Genomic DNA, 18,590 nt, shown 5'->3' with positions numbered 1-18,590 from the left:
TATAGAAATTTACTTAATTTTCTTCAAAATGAGCAAAAGTTCAGGAATCTAAATTCCTATTTTGCTAGGGAGATAATTGGCTATTTTGTTGAGAAATCAATTCCGAAGATTTAGTTACTATGAGAATGAAGATTCTGAAACAAAGGAGATGTGGAAAAAAACTGCTTAGCATTGTCAAAACAGAATGAATTGTATAAATGCACAGTCTATTGGGGAAGTAGGGAATGATTTTCTGGCTATGTCTGTAGGGATCTGAGCTTACTATGCAAAATTATTCCTCATTGTCACTTTCAGCTTACCACATGAGTCTTCCAAATTTTATATGGCATAGACCAAAATGAATGAAGTCAGGGAGAGGCCAATATATGATACTTCTAGATAAACTGAGATGAGTCTATTTTATTCCATTCTGAAATATATATATATTTATTTTTTTTATTTTTTTTTATTTGACAGAGACACAGCGAGAGAGAGAACACAAGCAGAGGGAGAGGGAGAAGCAGGCTTCCCGCCGAGCAGGGAGCCCGATGCGGGGCTCGATCCCAGGACCCTGGGATCATGACCTGAGCCAAAGGCAGACGCTTAACGACTGAGCCACCCAAGCGCCCCTGAAATATATATATATTTATATATATATATACACACAATATATTTATATCTATATAAAATATAATATATTTATATATAAAATATATTTATAAAATATAATATATATTTATATATAAAATATAATATATATTTATATATAAAATATAATATATATTTATATATAATATAATATATTTATATATAGAAATATAATATATATATTTATAAAATACATATATATATAATGATGACCTTTATCAGTTATTTTTTTTTACCTTTATCTGTTCTTAAAACACTGCTTGTTGTCATCATCATAAGGAAAGTGTTGAATTAGTAGTTCAAGCACTGACTTTATACTCTCACATCTAAGAAAAATGTGTCTTTAACTTTAGATCATCCCTTCTATAAGATAATAACCTTCATTGTTAACCTGATACATGATTTAGCAGTATTTTGTATGTGCCATTTTCTCCTTTTACTTCTGACTAAAGAAAATCATGATATCAAAACCGTGCAACTCAACATGGCAACTCCTAACATCTGTCTTTTTAAATTTAAATTAATTAAAATTAGAAACAATTAAAAATTCATTTCTGTGGTCACACTAGCCCAATTTTAAGTGCTCAATAGCCACATTTGGCTAGAGGCTGTATTATAGAACATTTTCATCACTCTACAAAGTTCTATTAGACAGTGTCATCATAGAGTTACACTGAAAACACTCCTCTATTCAGTTATCTGATCACTTCAAAAAAAACTAGGTTATTATATTTTTATGGGTATTTTCCATCAAAGAAGCAATGTGTGTTAAGAGAAGTTACATCGTTGGTTAAAAATTCAGAATAAATTTTCACAAAGACAAAAATAAAGGTTACAGATGTAGGTTAGATTCTCAGTCTAGTCCACAAAATCTACTTAATAGTCACTGCATTGTATAAACCATCAACAGTAGGATTCTCAAGACCCTCTGGGCCTTACATATTTTTTGGCAGAAGTTTCTAAGGAGTGAGACCATATATCCTCACTGGCAGATCTCTAAATTTAAAACTGTTTATACAGCGAAGCAATAAATAATCCAATAAATAATTCAGATTAGATTTACGGATATTTACTAAGCTTAAATGTAACTGGTAACAATGAAATTTCCCCAAAGCTCAGTGATTAGAGTAGATTGCATTTCCAAAGATATACAACGATATCTACTCTTTCTGCTTCTTTGTAATGTGACCTTTCCTTTCCCTAGCAAAAGTGGAATCTATTTTCTCTACCCTTGAGTTTGGGCTGTCTAGGACAGCCAGCCTTCCAGATTTGCCCAGGAATGCCCTGATTTTAGGATTGAAAGTCCTGCGCCCCAGGAAACAACTTGACCCCAGGCAAAGAGGGATGGTTGGTGACCCTCACTATTCCTATGATTCATTTTGAACAATAGAATGCAGCATAAGTATCTGTAACTTCTGAGGCTGGGATTTAAGACATCTATAATTTCTGCCTTCAGTACTTGGATCATTCTTTCTTAGACTTAGTCACTATCCTGTGAGGAAACCAAAGAAGCCACATTAGGAGGCCCACAGGAGGAGAACAAAGGCCCCAGTGGATCTCCCAACCAGCAGCTGATCCAAACTGATGACCCTGTAAAAAGCCATTTTGGACATTTTGGCTGTTTACTATACCTCCAGATCATACCACATCAAGTAAAAAAAAAAAAAAAAAAAAAAAAAAAAAAACCCACCACCACCACCACCATCAACAGCAAAAAAACGAGTTTAGCCTACCTATAGAATCATGAGAGATAGATAACAGTGGTTCTTTTAATCCCTCTAAGTTTGGGGATAGTTTTTTATGTAGCAATGAATAATTGAAACAAGTGGCAAAAGGTCAGCAAGTACTCAGAAGTAAGTATCTAAACATTAAATACTGTATTTGGTAGAAAATGGATTGAATGTGCAATCACTATGTTGATATTTAAGCTCCAGATCCTTATTTTTTTAGCTCTGGATTTTGAACAGATCAGTTAGTCTTATTTCTTCATGAATTAACTGGAGATTACATATCTTACAAAATTTTGAGAATTTTCAGATAAGGTGACACATACACCTTAAACCACAAAGTACTACAAGGATACAAGAAAATGTTACTATGTCAGTCATAAATAAGCAATCATTATACTATTATTAAAATGTAAATATAACAACATGTTTATTTAGAATATGAATTTCATTAAAGAGGGGTAGCTTAGATAGAGGTGAAAGTGCCACTGGTTTCCATGAAAGTTTATTGGTAAAATCTTGACTAGGGAAGAAAAGCAACACATCCTATTCCTAGCTCAGCCAAATACACTAAGGTACTTTGTATAATATCAAGATATATCCCTTCATGGTCACTGAGAATCCATAAAATTATTTTAGACCTCGTGAGACTCTTCCACATTACATTTCACTGTAGGTCTTTCACTTTAGTATTTTAAAATTTCAAGATTTACTTTGCTCTTAGCATTAAATTCTCATTAGTTTTCCTGTTTTTTGCTCATTTTCTCGGTGATATGGGTAATGTTAAAAGAGTAACTCAGATAAAGTAACACACAGCTTCTAGCTCCTATGATGATACAGGAAGAAAGTAATTCTCTTGCAGAAGAGTCTTTGAAAGAATAGTGAAAAAGGAGTGCCGTGTATTAAAAAACGTTTAACGAGCATGAAATCTGAAATAAGTTTTTTGGTTTGTTTTGTTCAGAAAAATTGTTGTTTGGTTAATGTGTGGAAATACTGTATTATGAAAATTTTAATTAAAAATTTAGTAAGCCCATGGGGAAGGTTAACCATCTAACTTCCAGGTCTTCATATAGAAATGATGATAAAAACATCTCAACAAAGCCATAATTTTTTTTTTGTGTCAGAGTGCATTTCAGAACATGGTAAAAATAAAGCTGAGTTTTTACCAGGCAAAAATATTTTTATCCTTTTCATGGTTAGTAAAATGCTGCTGCATTTTTAAACTTGTTATAGAGATCCGTTAAATTTTACTGCTGAAATTGAGGAAGGAAAATTATACACATGGGGTCTTTAACAGGTTTGTGTCTAACAGCTTTGACACTATCCCACTGATTTTTGTCCCTGCCCTGATGGGTAGTCTTGAGAAGTGCCTGTTGTCTGGAGTCTAATGTCACAGCAATTAAATTCCCACAGGAAGCAGTAGCTTTAGGAGATGTGATTAGATTGGAGACACTGATGCTTGTTTTGATTTTGAAGATGCATCATCGATCAAGGCTACTGATTTCAGCAACTGCTCTTGCTGAGGGGAGGCGTGGGCTTAGCTTCTGCCTTTATATTTCACTGTGGGGAAAATGAAGTCTTCTCTGCCTGTCAAGCCTTTACTCTGATACAAGGCCAATGCCTTTAGCAGATAATCCCCCAAATGTCAAATAACCTTTATTTCCCAGAGGTCATGTTGATCTTTTTCTTCTCATTCTGACCTCAGAACAGACCTATTCATTTTACATCTGACATCAGACCATGAGAAAACAGAGTAAGTTTTAGCTTTTTTCCAGGGATTGTTGGGATGCTTTTTGTTGTTGCTGTTACTGTTCTCCCCAGCCCCACCGCCAGCCACCAAAGAAATGTGTTGTGTGTGCGTGTATATGTGTGTATGTATGCATGTTATTATTGTTCAAGGCATAGCAGAGAAATTCTAAGCACTTCATTTAAGTTAACCAATTTTTGGAAACAAGGGAAAGCATCAGTGATAGGAGGTAGTCTCTAAATAAAATTAATTAATCAGCAAGTTTCTTGTTAATAGGCAAGATTTTCTTCTCCAGCCACCATTTTGGAACAGATTCCTCTCTTCCATGATTACCAACCCCCTAAATCCCATAAGATATTCTTAAAGGCCCTGCACATCTGAAAATGAAGTTAAATGATTCTACTCATAATATTGAATGCATGTTTATTCACACAAAACTGTCCCCTAATAGAGGTGACTCTATCATATATTGATGTTTAATTGTCAAGAGTAACATATACAATGAATATGTATGTAATATGAATTGTGGAATCAAATGATTATCTGACCAATAATATAAGTTTACCAATCCATACTATTGAAAATCCCATAGCTTTCCCTTAAAAGACCCTCAAAATTATTATTTTTCCTTCAAATGCCAAATTATCCTAAGGTTAATGTTTGTCTCAATATTATCTCAACATTATTTTGGAAAGAAAAACTCAAAAAGTTAAAAACTCATTTTTTTGTTGTTTCCAAAATAAAGAATGTTGAGGAAAAGTACTAGTTTAAATAAGTCAGCCCTTCCTAAAATTATTTATATTGTATTAAAATATATATTCTTCCTTATATGAAAACAAAAAAGAGTAATATACTTCTCAAAAAAATAAAAAAGAGTAATATACTTTTAAAATGAGGATAATACATGATTAAGCTTCAATAATTGGGTCCCCCATTGAGTTTTGTGATTTTAGGAAATATACATAATCTTGTTAATCCTCAATTGCTTTACCTGCAAATGGGGATTATAATAATACTTAACTCACAAGGTTGTTGTGAGGATATAATTAGATATACATGTAAATCACTGTAATTGAGTGAATGCTACATAGTAAGAGGGCAATAAATATTAGTGGCTGCTAGGCTAGCTGTTGAAATATAATTTTTAAGGTATCATATCTGTAGATATTACTTTGCTCTAAGAACTGATCTTTGGTCTCTCATTCATAAGTGTTTTCTTGGGTGCCAACTACAGGTGAGCAACGTGCTGGGAGCTTAGATTACAAACTAAATTAAGACAAATTAGGAACTAAGATTTTGGAATGGGGCAAAGAAGGGTGCACACACTCAAACACACAGCAGTGGAGAGCTTCGATACATACTGTGGCAACGTTATGGAGGAACATGCGCAGTGATCTGGGCCCCTAGCCCTTTCTAGACAAATGATGACAATCAGTGACACAGAGGATGAAGAGGTATGGATCATGGTGATTGACTTGGAAGTATAATCAAAACAAAGAACTACTAGCATGATCAAATGCACAGAGGTAGAAATAGCATAGTGCAGGGCTGTAACTAAATGCACTGGATGAGAGCTAGAAAGGTAGGCAAGAGAAGGATCAATCACTGAGGACCTTGCATGTTCTAAGATGCTCTGACATTATTTTCTGTCTGATAGGTGGCTAGTAAGCAGCTAAGAAATGTCGTCAAACTTTGCATTTTAAATAGACCATTCTAGCAACAATGCAAGTATGCATTTACTTAGGGCCTCTGAGAAGGCTTTAGGCTGGGTTCTTAATCTTTGTAGCAGAAGATGATTTAGGTCAAGAACTTGTCAGAGAGGTTAAATTAGTATATCAGGCCCATTGTTTTGAAGGGAGCTAATCCAGATGCCCTTTTTCCCACAGTACATATACCATGAATGCTCCTCCTACCCATCAGATACTATCACTACTTCACCTCAAACCACCTCCATAATTAACTATTTTCAGGGATGCCACCACAAGAAAACTGAGGTGTGTGTGTGTGTGTTTAATTTTTCAGACTCTTTTGAAGTGCATTGATATTGCTGTATTTAAACCTACATCAGCTGGGCAGAAGGAGTAGGCTGCACTTAGAGACAACTACTACCAGATTGGGGAGGGTTTCTTCTGTGTCTTCTGTTACTCTGCAGCCACAGCTGACTTCAGGGATCAGATTTTAAGAGTAAAGGAAGATGAGAATATTCCATTTCTGCTGGTTCATAATGAATCAGATTTAGGAGATAAAAAGAAGGTTTCTGTAGAGGAGGTAAAGACCAGAGCCAATGAGTGGAATGTTAGCTATGTGGAAACGTCTGCTAAAATGTGAGCTTATGTAGACAAAGTATTTTTTGATTTAATAAGGGAAAGTTGAGCAAGAAAGATGGAAGACCTCTGAAATGGAATTTACTGTGGTTCTGATTATGTACACCTGAGATGTGCCTGGCCCAGCCATCTGGGCTCGCATGGTTCGTACCATAAATACCTCTGAGGGGCCTGCTTCTGTGTCTGGAAAGTGCCCACCCTAGTGGTTCAGTCCAACTTCCAGGTTCCCAGGTTCATGACGCCCTAGATCACCTTCTTCTCAGTGCATTTGTCCCCCAACACTCCTTGCACTTCTGGGTCAGCTCGGCCTTAACCTACTTGCTTACTCGGTGTCCAGGCCTTCCCAGTTGTCACTGCCCCATGAGTTTGGTCTCAGCCTAATATTCTAGAGAATATTGCTTAGAATGATGCTGCATATGCACACAAATATAAATATGCATGAAATTTGCAAACAATGAAAATCCCAACTAAAGAAGAAAAAGACTAAAGATTTTGTGCCATGAGAAAAATAAATAGGATGAAGTGAGTTGATAATTGAAATCATTAAGGTTGCACTGATACTGAAAATGAGACTCATTTATCAAAAACACATTAAAGAAGTCATGTTAGCATGTGGTCAAGAACTTTTCATGGATATGATACCAAATTTTGATCAATGCAAAACATTTATTGTTTGTTTTTTTTTTAAAGATTTTATTTTATCTATTTGACAGAGAGAGAGAGAGACAGCTAGAGAGGGAACACAAGCAGGGGGAGTGGGAGAGGGAGAAGCAGGCTCCTGGCCGAGCAGAGAGCCCGATGTGGGGCTTGATCCCAGGACCCTGGGATCATGACCTGAGCCGAAGGCAGACGCTTAACGACTGAGCCACCCAGGCGCCCCAACATTTATTGTTTTTACCCACTCCGTATATGTTAGTTTCTAGCAATGTTTGCCATATATGAGGATGAACAGAATGGTTTGAAATAAGAAACAGAGTTTAATGATCTCAGGATTCTGTGAGAACTTTATCTCTTGGGTTTAATAGAAAAGTCAAGACATGAAACACTTATATCAAAGTCCGTGTACAATCCTGAAATAGTGACAAAATAAATTGTGTGATATTCTTGAATATTTTATCTATTATTAAAAAGGTATTCAGTAATACTACAGGCATCATTTTTGGTATTGATTTGATTATGCCAAACTGACTATTTTTTTCACAGTATCATTTATTTAACATATGCTGTTGAAAAAGATGCTGCAATACATGTATGTGTTTATATAAACATATATAGACATGTATAGACATATACATATATACACATAGCCAATATATATACATACTCAATACATATATATATAAATATACTCAAATGTGTGTGTTTTTTATATATTCATATACATATCCAAGGATATTGGCATCAAACAACAGGTATTTTCAAATGAGGGTATTCTCTAAACAATGAAGCCATTTTAAAAGAAATATTTAAGTGGGGCTTATTAATAGGATGAAGAGGAAACAAAAGTACATTGAAACTATGGGATTGTTCCTCATAAAATGGGAACATTGATGTTATTCAGATATAGTAATAGGTATATCTACTCAAGTTTATGAGAGCATATTACAAGGCAGTGACTTATTTATTAGCAAAGAAATAGTATGTGTTTGCAGACCTAGGATAGTTTCATTTTGTTGACTACTCAAGTAACTTCTGCAAAAACAATTTCTTTTTTTTTTTTTCTGGGCATGTGGAGATAATTGATTCAAATAAATGATTTGCAATCATAAAAGCAATCACTGGTCGAGATTCTGCTTCTTTATGTGGCTTTTTGTGTGTGTGTGTGTTATTTTCTTTTTTTGTATTGACATTTTAGGTGATGTTGACTTCTATTTAAAAGTAATAATTCTAAAATTGTAGGTCATGATAGGCATCAAAGTTAAGAAAGAAAGAGGAGGGAAGGATGGAAGGAGGGAGGCGAATGGGAGGAAAGGGAGGAAAGAAGGAATGAGAGAGTGAGAAAGGAGAGAGAAATTGAAAGAAAAAATAGAAAAAATAAAATATGAAAATGACATTTTCCAATAAATAGCTTTTACATGCAATGCACATGTTTTTAAGTAAGTATTATATCACAGGAAAAATACTATAAGCTTAAGTACAGTCTCAGGATTGTCAGGGAAACTGATTAATTTTGCTCTCATTCCCATTTTCTCAACAATCTTTGTCTTCAGAGTGGATAAATGCAGTGTCACTCTGGGTTCGCTTGGCAATCTTAAAATTGTCACAAGAATGAATTGGGTGCCGTTTTCTCTTCTTGTTACAATCTTTGTCATGAGCTCTCACAGACCTTTTAATGCTTGATATGCTCTCATTCTCATTACATATTCTCATTCCCATAACAAAGATTATAATGAAAGAAGAAAATGTCATAAAATTAATCCATTCTCATAACAGTCTGTAACGAGGGCAGAAAATTGAGCAAAATTAATCCGTTCTCATAACAATCTGAAGATTGTAATGAGAACAGAAAATGGCATGAAATTTATCCTTCTTTTGACAATCTTTAAATTGTAACAGGGCAGGAATGGGATACAAGATTAACAAGCCCTTGGGACAAAGGCTCTAACTAGAACTGAAAATCATACAAAATTAATTTGGGTATGTGTGTGTGTGTGTGTGTGGGTGTGTGTGTGGGTGTGTGTTTGAGAAAGGCCTGAAAGCCTGAAATTGTAATGTTTGGTGCCATTGGGATACCATATTAAGATCAGTACCTATTTTAATTTGCCTTAAAATACTAGAGCCTGACACCTTTGCTAAGATAGTGAATTAAAACAAATACGGATGTTCACTCTTCAAGTAGACCCAGAGGGCAAAACTGTTTTAGTAAGTAGGATAGTAAAGAAAGTGGAATTTGTTATTGAATTCATGAGTTTATGAATAACCCATTTGTTATCCAATAACTTTAATTTAAACATCTTCTTTTAAAATGAATAACACAGTAGATGTAGTCTAATGTTGAGCAACAGTTGTATGACCACGGATTTTAATTCATTTGTATGCACAACTGGCCCATGTGCTTCTATGTATGCAGACTACAGTGGCTCATTTCCACTAGCATACATCTGTGGTCAAATAGCCAGATTTTTGGTTTTACACTAACATTTTTTTATAGTTTATCTATTGTATAATTTCTTCACTTAGTCGCTTAATGAATTTATGATTGCCTTTCAGAACGTTTTTGTTTTAAATATCCTCAATTTCTAAAAGGAAACTAAGGTCAAACAATACTTGCATAGACTGCAAATCTATTCAAGCAGAACATGAACAGCTTTTTATTTGCCTTTATAATTGAAGTATAAACAATGTAATGAATTAATTTGCTAATTATTCTTACTTATGAGGGCACACATATTTGTGCGTAGAATGGATTTTAAAAATACTTATTTAGCACCGATGTTAAAACATCCATTATAAATGGATTTATGAATATATTCACACTTTACAAAAATTATAAACTTTTTTTCCATAAGTACAGGATCTATTACAAACAAGCAATAATTTCAATTGCTTAAACAAGAGCCTATCATTTTAAAGGTATATATTAGGAACTAATAATGAATGGCAATAATATTAAATACTTCATAAGTTTTATTTTTATAGCATCAAAATGAAAACTCTCATTTATGTATTGTTTTCCCTCTTTTAAAACTGTACCTCCAGTAACATTTGAGAAAATTGCAAGTATATCAATGAAATTGCAATAAATTATTGGGATGCAAACCTATTTTGTGGTATTTTCCTGATACTTTAAAAGGAAATATCTACTTGAAAACCCTCATAGTTATGTATAATGGTATCACTGCTTGAAAATGCATTATTGAACATCACTTGTCTTAAGCATCAAAGATAGTATTCCAATAAATTGGAGGTATAATTAGCATGTTTAAAAAATATCCTTTTTTAAGTTGCACTATTAGGTTTTTCATATCCAGAGCCTAGCTATGAATGATTTGCTAAACTCTTTCTTCAGTTTCTTTTGTTGACAAGAAAATATATACAACTGTAACTACAATTAAGAGTGGGTTTTTTTGGTAAAAATAAAATTAGAGTCTAGGTCAAGTAAGTAAATCTAGACATGGTCATGGTGCCATATTTTGAGAAATTTGCAAGGCCTGGGTTTAAATTGCCACCCATTTTTCTACATCCAGAAGAAAGATAAATATAGTGATTCATAGTACTTGTGAAACCTTCAGAAAGTAAACCTTTTGCTTCATGGAAAAATGAGAAATTTGGGAGGTGGCACTTTTCATCATCAACAAAAGCTATTTTTGCAGACCAAAGAAGAAATGAAAAACTTTTCATTTATTTAGCTGTTCCTGGAAAGGTTGTAAAAGGTCCTATCATGAAAGACGAAAAGGAAGAGCTGTTCACAGAAAGCTTTTAAAGAACAAACATCATAAGCTCAGATTCATATGGTAGGTGGAATATTGTAGGAAGGTGCAGGGGGCAAAAGCACCAGGATGTGATCCCAGAAAGAGGAGCCTCTTCTCTGTACTTTTTCCATTGTTCCCACCTTTTATATACTTAGCTATAGGTATGTTCCAATTTAATGTACTATTCTGTGTGGAAATCCAGGTTTCAAAAAAATGTGCGTGGAAGTTCTCTTTTAAATTAGTTTTATTAAATAGTACACCATGGGGCAGCTTTACAGAGTATACTCATATAATTCCAATGCAATATGTGCCATTATCAAAATGTGTTCATCATTCATGGTAGGCTTTTTCAAATTGTACTGGTATGCTACACCAAAGTCTTTGTATCTGAATATATTGATACATACTACCAATAACAATATGCCTCATTGTTATTGTTTTATGAAGTAAATATAGCCATTTCTAACATGGGAAAAATTAAATATTTTCATTATATTATAGCATAATCATTAAAAAAACTTTCATGTGAAATATATGGAGAATGTTTTGTGTTTTTACCAATCATATGAGAATTCCTTTGCAGTGGGAGAAACTCCAAGAGACTGTGGTAACCATAGTGGCAGGTGAAATGGAGCCTTGGAGAAGAAAAAAGGGAGTTGTTAATACAGGGAGGAGTGGAAGGCAGAGCATTGTGCAAGGAAAGGATGGGCAGAGAATAGAAAAGCTCCCGGTGACAGTGGTGATAAAGGATTTGTGGGCCTGATTAAAGTGTTTGTTCTGTATATACGATGAAAATATTTTCCTCTAGGTCATCTACAAAATAGTAAATAATTTATATATTGCTCTCTAATTCACCTGTATAAACAGAATTTTGCTTTGGAAGCTTGAAGAACTGGATAAACTAATACTGATGATATTGAGTTATACATGTGAGGAATGGAGCAAGATAATTCATATCTTGTATTTAGCTAGTGGATAGAGATTTTACCAAAATGGAGACAATTAGACTTGGGATGTGGCTGTTTCTTTAGTAATGGTTATCTCTCCAAACTTTGTCAGTCTGGGAGTATAGATATGACCCAAGATAATGAATAGATTATTTACTAGGTGGTATTGAGAACTTCCCATCCAATTTCTCAGAGACCCCTTATCATTGAAGTTACTCCAGCTCCTACATTTCCTAAGCATAGCAAACCATCGCTCCATCCCAAGAAGACCTTGCCAGGTGGGTCAGTATCCACCCACCATTGCAAATGGAAGGGGTCATCATCTCCAGCCCTAGATAATGCTTGTGTACCACTGGTGTTAACCCTTTACTGTGGAAACTGTGTTCCCCAGAAAACACAGTCACTTTTCTCTAGTATCCAACTATGGATGAGCCTGTCCATCTGCCTATCATTTTACTTTTGATGATGATTCTGAAATGTCTGTAATCATCTTCATGTTTCTCAAGGACCTAATCTGCTAAAGCCTAGCCTCTAAGGCAGAAAATTGCATTCTGATTCTTATGCTATTTCGGCATTTCTTTTTTTCCCCCACACCATTTTGTCTCCCATTTTAGATTACTTGACAGTAGTGCCAGAGGTTCCCATTGAGTTCCTTTAGTTTATCCTGTTCTGTACCAAAATTTTATTTTTATTTTTATTTTTATTTTTTTCCTATTCACCAACACCTGTCTTGAATTATATTTAGATTTTATGCTCCCCTGTTAACTCTCAAACTGAGATCTATAAACTTTATAATTTATGTGTTAAATCCCTAGATTTGAATTAAATACTATGAATCAAAACCCATTGAAAAGGTATAATTGTACACTCCCTCCCACCAAATAAAATTCAATATAATATATTCATCCAGTAAAGTGATCACAGTTTTTTGTTTTTTGTTTTGTTTTGTTTGTTTTGTTTTGTTTTTAGCAACACTAAAATCATGAAGTGGTTCTGCACTGTGTCTAGTAGTAGTATAGGTAATTTCCTTTGGATTTTACTGATCATGTGCAGCATGGCACTGATAATTCATTTTAATAAGAATGAGACAGGTGACATATTGAGTCTAGCAAGCAACATGAATGGAGAGAAAATGCTTTGTTTAGACATAGAAGAAAAATACCACTTTATATGTAGGCATTTATTTAGCCTTTATTTTAGACTTTTTAACAATTGTATCCTGTCACTTCTGACAGCTGTTTCTTACAAGAAAAGCCTGTCTTAGAAACTAGTCCTGAGTCCTAATAGCTCTGTGACTTTGTATAATGCTTTATAAAAGATAAGAAAATAAGCATGGGAACTACAACTGAAATTAGGAATGAGAAAGTCTCAGTTGGATGGAGGTGGGTCACACTTTAAAAAAATAAAGAGAGGGATCATTTTTTATTTGAGCCTCAACATGTTTTCAGGTTCTGTTATAAAGCCAAAAGTGTAACAAAAAGCTTTTTTTTTCTTAGTAGTAGAATATAAGTTGATTTTGGTGGTAGGTAGTTTTAAGGTAATTGCACTGAATGACATTCTTAAGTATATTTCTACTAATAACCAATAAAATTTATATTCCTTAGAGAACTATCTTGACCATTATGACAAAATATTTTTTCAGAACTTTGTTTTAAAATCTGTTAATCAACAAAGTAATAGAATACTTATTTATTAACAAAACAAGTATGTGTGTGCATATAAAGGAAATGTTCACACAATAATACACTGTTCATTTATTTGCTTTTTTTAAATAGCTTTGAGATAATAAGAAGAATTATTTTTTCTATTTGGTAATTTCCTCTCTGTTCTTCTAGGTACAGTGGAAATCCAGGTTATTTCAGAGTCAACTTCACCAGTGAATGAAAGAGAAAGAACAAAGGAGAGAGGGAAACAGTGAGTATAATGTTGAACCTTGTAATAACTTGCACCTAGGACGTATAAATGTAATGAGATTTTGCCTAGACATCATGATCTGCATTAAGTGGGGGGCTTATATTTTGCACATTAGACATAAAAGAATTAAAATATTTAGATGAGCATAAATTACTTAAAGTGGTAATTTATTGTTTTCTATCTTGATTTGTACAATTTGGGAATTATACAAAGAGAAGAAGATGACACCATGACTAATGTTGACAGCTGGTCTCATTTATTTTTGATGCAGACTCAAAAGGCTTGCAAAGTTTCATATTTCTAAAGCTGTATTTAGTATGTTTCCTTCTGGGTAGTTCAGGTCTCCTCTTCCTCCAAAAATAGTCTTTGTATAGCAGAGGAACTATTGTTGGATCTCCTCCTGTTTCTATACAAGCCTCTCTTACCCCAGCTGCCACTGCTGTCGTCCTTACAGAAAAGTGTGAGGCCACAATGAAGACAGTATCCAGAATTTAGTTAACATGTGGAGGCAATATCCCTCTGTTTTATTTCTGAAGAAACATACACATTTTATTGAAACACTATGTAAGTTATGCTTTAAGAATTTTCATAGAGTTTAAATGTTTTTAAAACAATGCTAGTATTGGTATCAATGTATCAAATGTGAAACTGATAATGAATCACAAAAGTATTACACTTAATATTTAGGGAGAAGAATCTTGGGGGTATGCGCTTCAGTTTTACTTTCTACTATAGTATTTCTTTAGTTTTAAACCTGTTCATCATTTTTAAAGAAAACAGATCTTCACTAATAAACTAATGTTTTAATGTTTAACTCTTGTAAAACTGAGAATCAATGAAAATCTTAGGGAAATAATTTTATTTATGATTGCCTAAATTATTGCTTAGCTTAATCATGTGAACGAGTTAATTTATACTGATTATAAGCAAAGGAATATTGTAATGATAAATTGGAATATATCTTATTCATTATTTTACTTCCATGGTATAATCAAGAAAACATCTTTAAGAGGGAATTTTTATTTTAGCTTTTCCTTGTAGAGCCTTCTCTATAGCTTTAGGTGCTCATATTAACCTTCATGTTGTAGTTGGCCTCAACAGATTTTCCTATTAAAAATAGTTCATTTAAAAATAATGCAAATGGTATATGTGAATATATTTTAAAATTAAATAATATATTCATATATAGAGTAAAAATTATGTTGGTGAGAGATTCCATTGAAATTTTATTCAATCATGTACATCATACAGATGTACATACATATGGTATCGTATTATGCTATTTTTTAAATGTTTTCATTTAATACGTCATGTGGACAAAAATTAAGATTGAATCTGATAATAATATGTGGAAAATTTGTTTGAGGTTTTGTTTTGTTTTTTTTTTTTTAAGTGGGTTGCTGTTCCAGTTACTATTGCTGCGTAAAAATTGTCTCCAAAACTTAAACGCTTAAAGCAATAATAATTGTTTTGTTACTTCTCAGTTTCTTTGGGTTAGGAATTTGGGAATGTACTAGCAGCGTAGCCTGGCTTCAGGTCTCTTTTGAAATTTTAGTTAGATGGCGGATGGAGCTGGAATAGCTGGTGATTGGAGAAGCCAGGGGCTTTGCTAGACATCTCTTTTTTATTTAGTTTCTGGTATGTGCTCTCTCTGTCCTGGACCATCCTGTGAGTCCTCTCAGCATGGTGGCGTGAAGACAGACTGCCTACATGACAGCTCAGAGCTGCACTGTAGTGCTTACATGAGCAAGTCAGAAGCTGAATCGCCTCTTATGGTCTAGCTTTGGAAGTCATACAACATCATTTCCATCCTATTCTTTCTGATGAAACAGTCACAGATACAATTATTCTGTCTGTGGGTAAGATGATCATCAATCCTGTTTTGCTTTGAGACAGTCCTGGTGTTAGGTTAAAATCCCACCTCCTGGGAATCCCTAGGGCAGTTAGTCATCCTACTCTTAGTTAACAGAAAACTATTTAAGCTTAATAAATTCCTTTAGTAAATTTCAGCAGGGTTTTATTTTATGGTTATTGATTTTAGGGTTCTGTATAGCCAACCTTTACCTTTTTCAAACCATGAAGCCTCCAGTGTTATATTCTAGAAGAATGATTGTTTTGCTTTAATTTGGCTTTTAATCTATAATTACTTTTTGTGTTATGGTATAAAGGAGGAGGTAAGGTTTATTTTCTTCCATATAATTTATTTATTTAATTTATTGAGGAGATCATTTTCCTCCAACAAATATATATATAAATATATATATGTATAACATATATATATATATAAAATGTGATTTTTTTTACATGATTTCCACTGCCATAATTAGTGGAAATGTCTTGATGTCTTGAACTATGATACTAAAAGTCCTTCACCTTTGTGCTCTTATTATTTAGTATCACTTTGGTTATTCTAGATCCTTTACATTTCCTTGTAGATTTTATAATCCGCTTGTGGATTAAAAAAATGTACCTAGGATTGTGTTGAAACTATATATCAGTTTGGACAAAATGGGCATTATAAATAGACTCAGTCATTTAATCCACTAATGTGGTTTTGATGTACATTGATTTAGTTATTGAGTTTTTCTCAGTACTTCTCTGTATTTTCCAGTTTCAAGGTCTTGCTTATTTTCATTATATAATTTCCAGATATTTGATATTTATATTTTTATAGAGAAGTGTAACTGATTTTTTCATTTTTTCTTGCTTCTTATGTGTGTATATGTATGTGAATATATGATTTTTTGTATGTACGTATGTTGTATTTATGTGATTTTTCACATTATGTTTGGGAACCTTCCTAAATTTACTTATTATTGTCAATATCTTATATTTAGATTAAAGTAAAACTAAGCTAGTTTCTTTCTTTTTTTTAACCATAATTTTTGTGGTTTTTTTTCTAACCTCATTTTGAAAACTAAAATGTTCAGTAAAATTTGAATAGTAGTGTTACAGTGTATCTAATTTTTATCTAATTTTGGTCTAAATTTTAACAGTGTATCAAATTAGTGAGAAAGCAGTCAACATGTTATCTTTCAGTGTAATATTAGAGACAGATATATTTGGTAGATTCTCTTAGCTATAGTTTTAAAAATTTGTTTGCTATGCCCAGTTTCATGAGAATAAATTTTTTTTTTTTTTATAATTTTTTTTTTTTTTTTAAAGATTTTATTTATTTATTTGACAGAGAGAGACACAGCGAGAGAGGGAACACAAGCAGGGGGAGTGGGAGAGGGAGAAGCAGGCCTCCTGCGGAGCAGGGAGCCCGATGTGGGGCTCGATCCCAGGACCCTGAGATCATGACCTGAGCTGAAGGCAGATGCTTAACGACTGAGCCACCCAGGCGCCCCGAGAATAAAATTTTTAACCGTGAAATGGTACTGGATTTTATTTAGCAAATAATATTTCTAGCTCTTTGTTTTTGTCCTTTATTCTGTTAATATGGTAAATAAAAAGGAATGGTTTTCCATAAATAAATCCCACTTTATTATCATGTATTAACCATTTGATACATCAACTGGATTAAATTTGCTGTGATTTTAGAATTTTCATGTCAATGTTCATGGGAATATCTTTTCCCTGATTTTCTTTCTAATGTCCTTGTCAGGTTATGGTATCAGCATTATGCTGGTTACATAAAATGGGATAGAAAGTGTTGCTTCTTTTTCTATTCTATGGGAGATTTTTTGGGGACATTTGGTATTATTTCTTCCTTAAATATTTTGAAATATGCATCAGTGGAACTATCTGACCCATATTGCTCCTCTTTTGAATTTGTCCCAACTGTTCTTTGTTTAGTCAGATTTTTTTTTTTTATTTAATCAGTTTTTAAATTACCATTTTATCGTCTTTTAGCTTTTGTTTGTGCTTACTTCTGTTGTTCTGTTAATTATAATATTCATTTTTTAATTTATTAAAAACTACATTAAAGCAATACATGAGCCACTTCCCAAATGTTGCCACAAGTAGGCTCCATTTACCCTTTATGTACCATTTGTTCTATTCCTATCTTATGTTTTACTATTATATATGTTACAAATTCTACAATAAATTCTTATTGTTACTTTAAGATGTCAATATTTATTATAGTTATCAATTTATTTACTATTTTTGGAAACTTCCAGTCTTTCTTAAAGGTTTATGATTTCCTCTGGGATTCTTTACCTTTAGCATAAATAACTACTTCTAGTATTTCTTAGAGTTCATATCTGTTGGAGACAAATTCTTTCAGTTTTTCTCTTTTTTATAAAATCTTAATTTTGCCTTTGTTTTTGAATAGTATTTTATTGCTTGAATCTGTGGTTTTATATCTTTCATCAGGTTTAGAAAATTCATAGTCATTTTTCTTTGATATTTTTTCCAATATTCTCTTTTTTCTCCTCTTATACCTCAACTATGTATATTATAAATATTTTGAGCTCTTCTTTGTATATCTTCCCCTTTTCCTATTTTTTTTCTCCATGTTTCAGTTTGAATATTTCTGTTGATCTCTTTTTGAAATCCCTAATCCTATCTTCTGTTGGTTACAGGCATCTGTTGAACCCTTCCATCAAGACCTTAACTTCAGGTAGTTATATATTGGTACTTATAGGGTACAGATTAGATTCTTATTTCTATTGATTCTAAATATATTTTGAAGTTATTTCTCTTTTCATTCATTCTTTCCATATTTTATCTCATTTTACTTAGTGTATTAATCACATTATCTGAGATCTTTGCCCATCACACCCAATATGTGAATCATCTCTGGTTCTGCTGCTGTTCACTAATAAACATAACTAGTAAATTTTTTAAAAGATTTTGACATTTTAATTTCTTCCTAATATAAGTCACTTTTTGCAGGCTTGGAAGCAGAATCAAATTAAGGCTGTCCAGTCCTCTAGGGATCCAGG

The 18,590-nt window shown here is 33.1% G+C and overlaps 1 long non-coding RNA gene across 1 annotated transcript in view; it reads left to right on the top strand.

Moving 5' to 3' along the window:
• LOC116632195 overlaps positions 1–13,786 on the top strand; it is a 361,778-nt gene extending 347,992 nt beyond the window's left edge. Inside the window, exon 4 of the long non-coding RNA XR_004299356.1 lies at positions 13,620–13,786. This is a non-coding gene — a long non-coding RNA (uncharacterized LOC116632195). The remainder of the gene's footprint in view (positions 1–13,619) is intronic.
• Positions 13,787–18,590: the final 4,804 nt, after the last annotated feature.

The sequence above is a fragment of the Phoca vitulina genome, unplaced genomic scaffold, assembly GCF_004348235.1.
Source record: "Phoca vitulina isolate PV1807 unplaced genomic scaffold, GSC_HSeal_1.0 scaffold6, whole genome shotgun sequence".
Lineage (NCBI taxonomy): Eukaryota > Metazoa > Chordata > Mammalia > Carnivora > Phocidae > Phoca > Phoca vitulina.
Note: the sequence above shows the minus strand (reverse complement) of the source record. Positions and strands in the feature narration are given on the sequence as shown.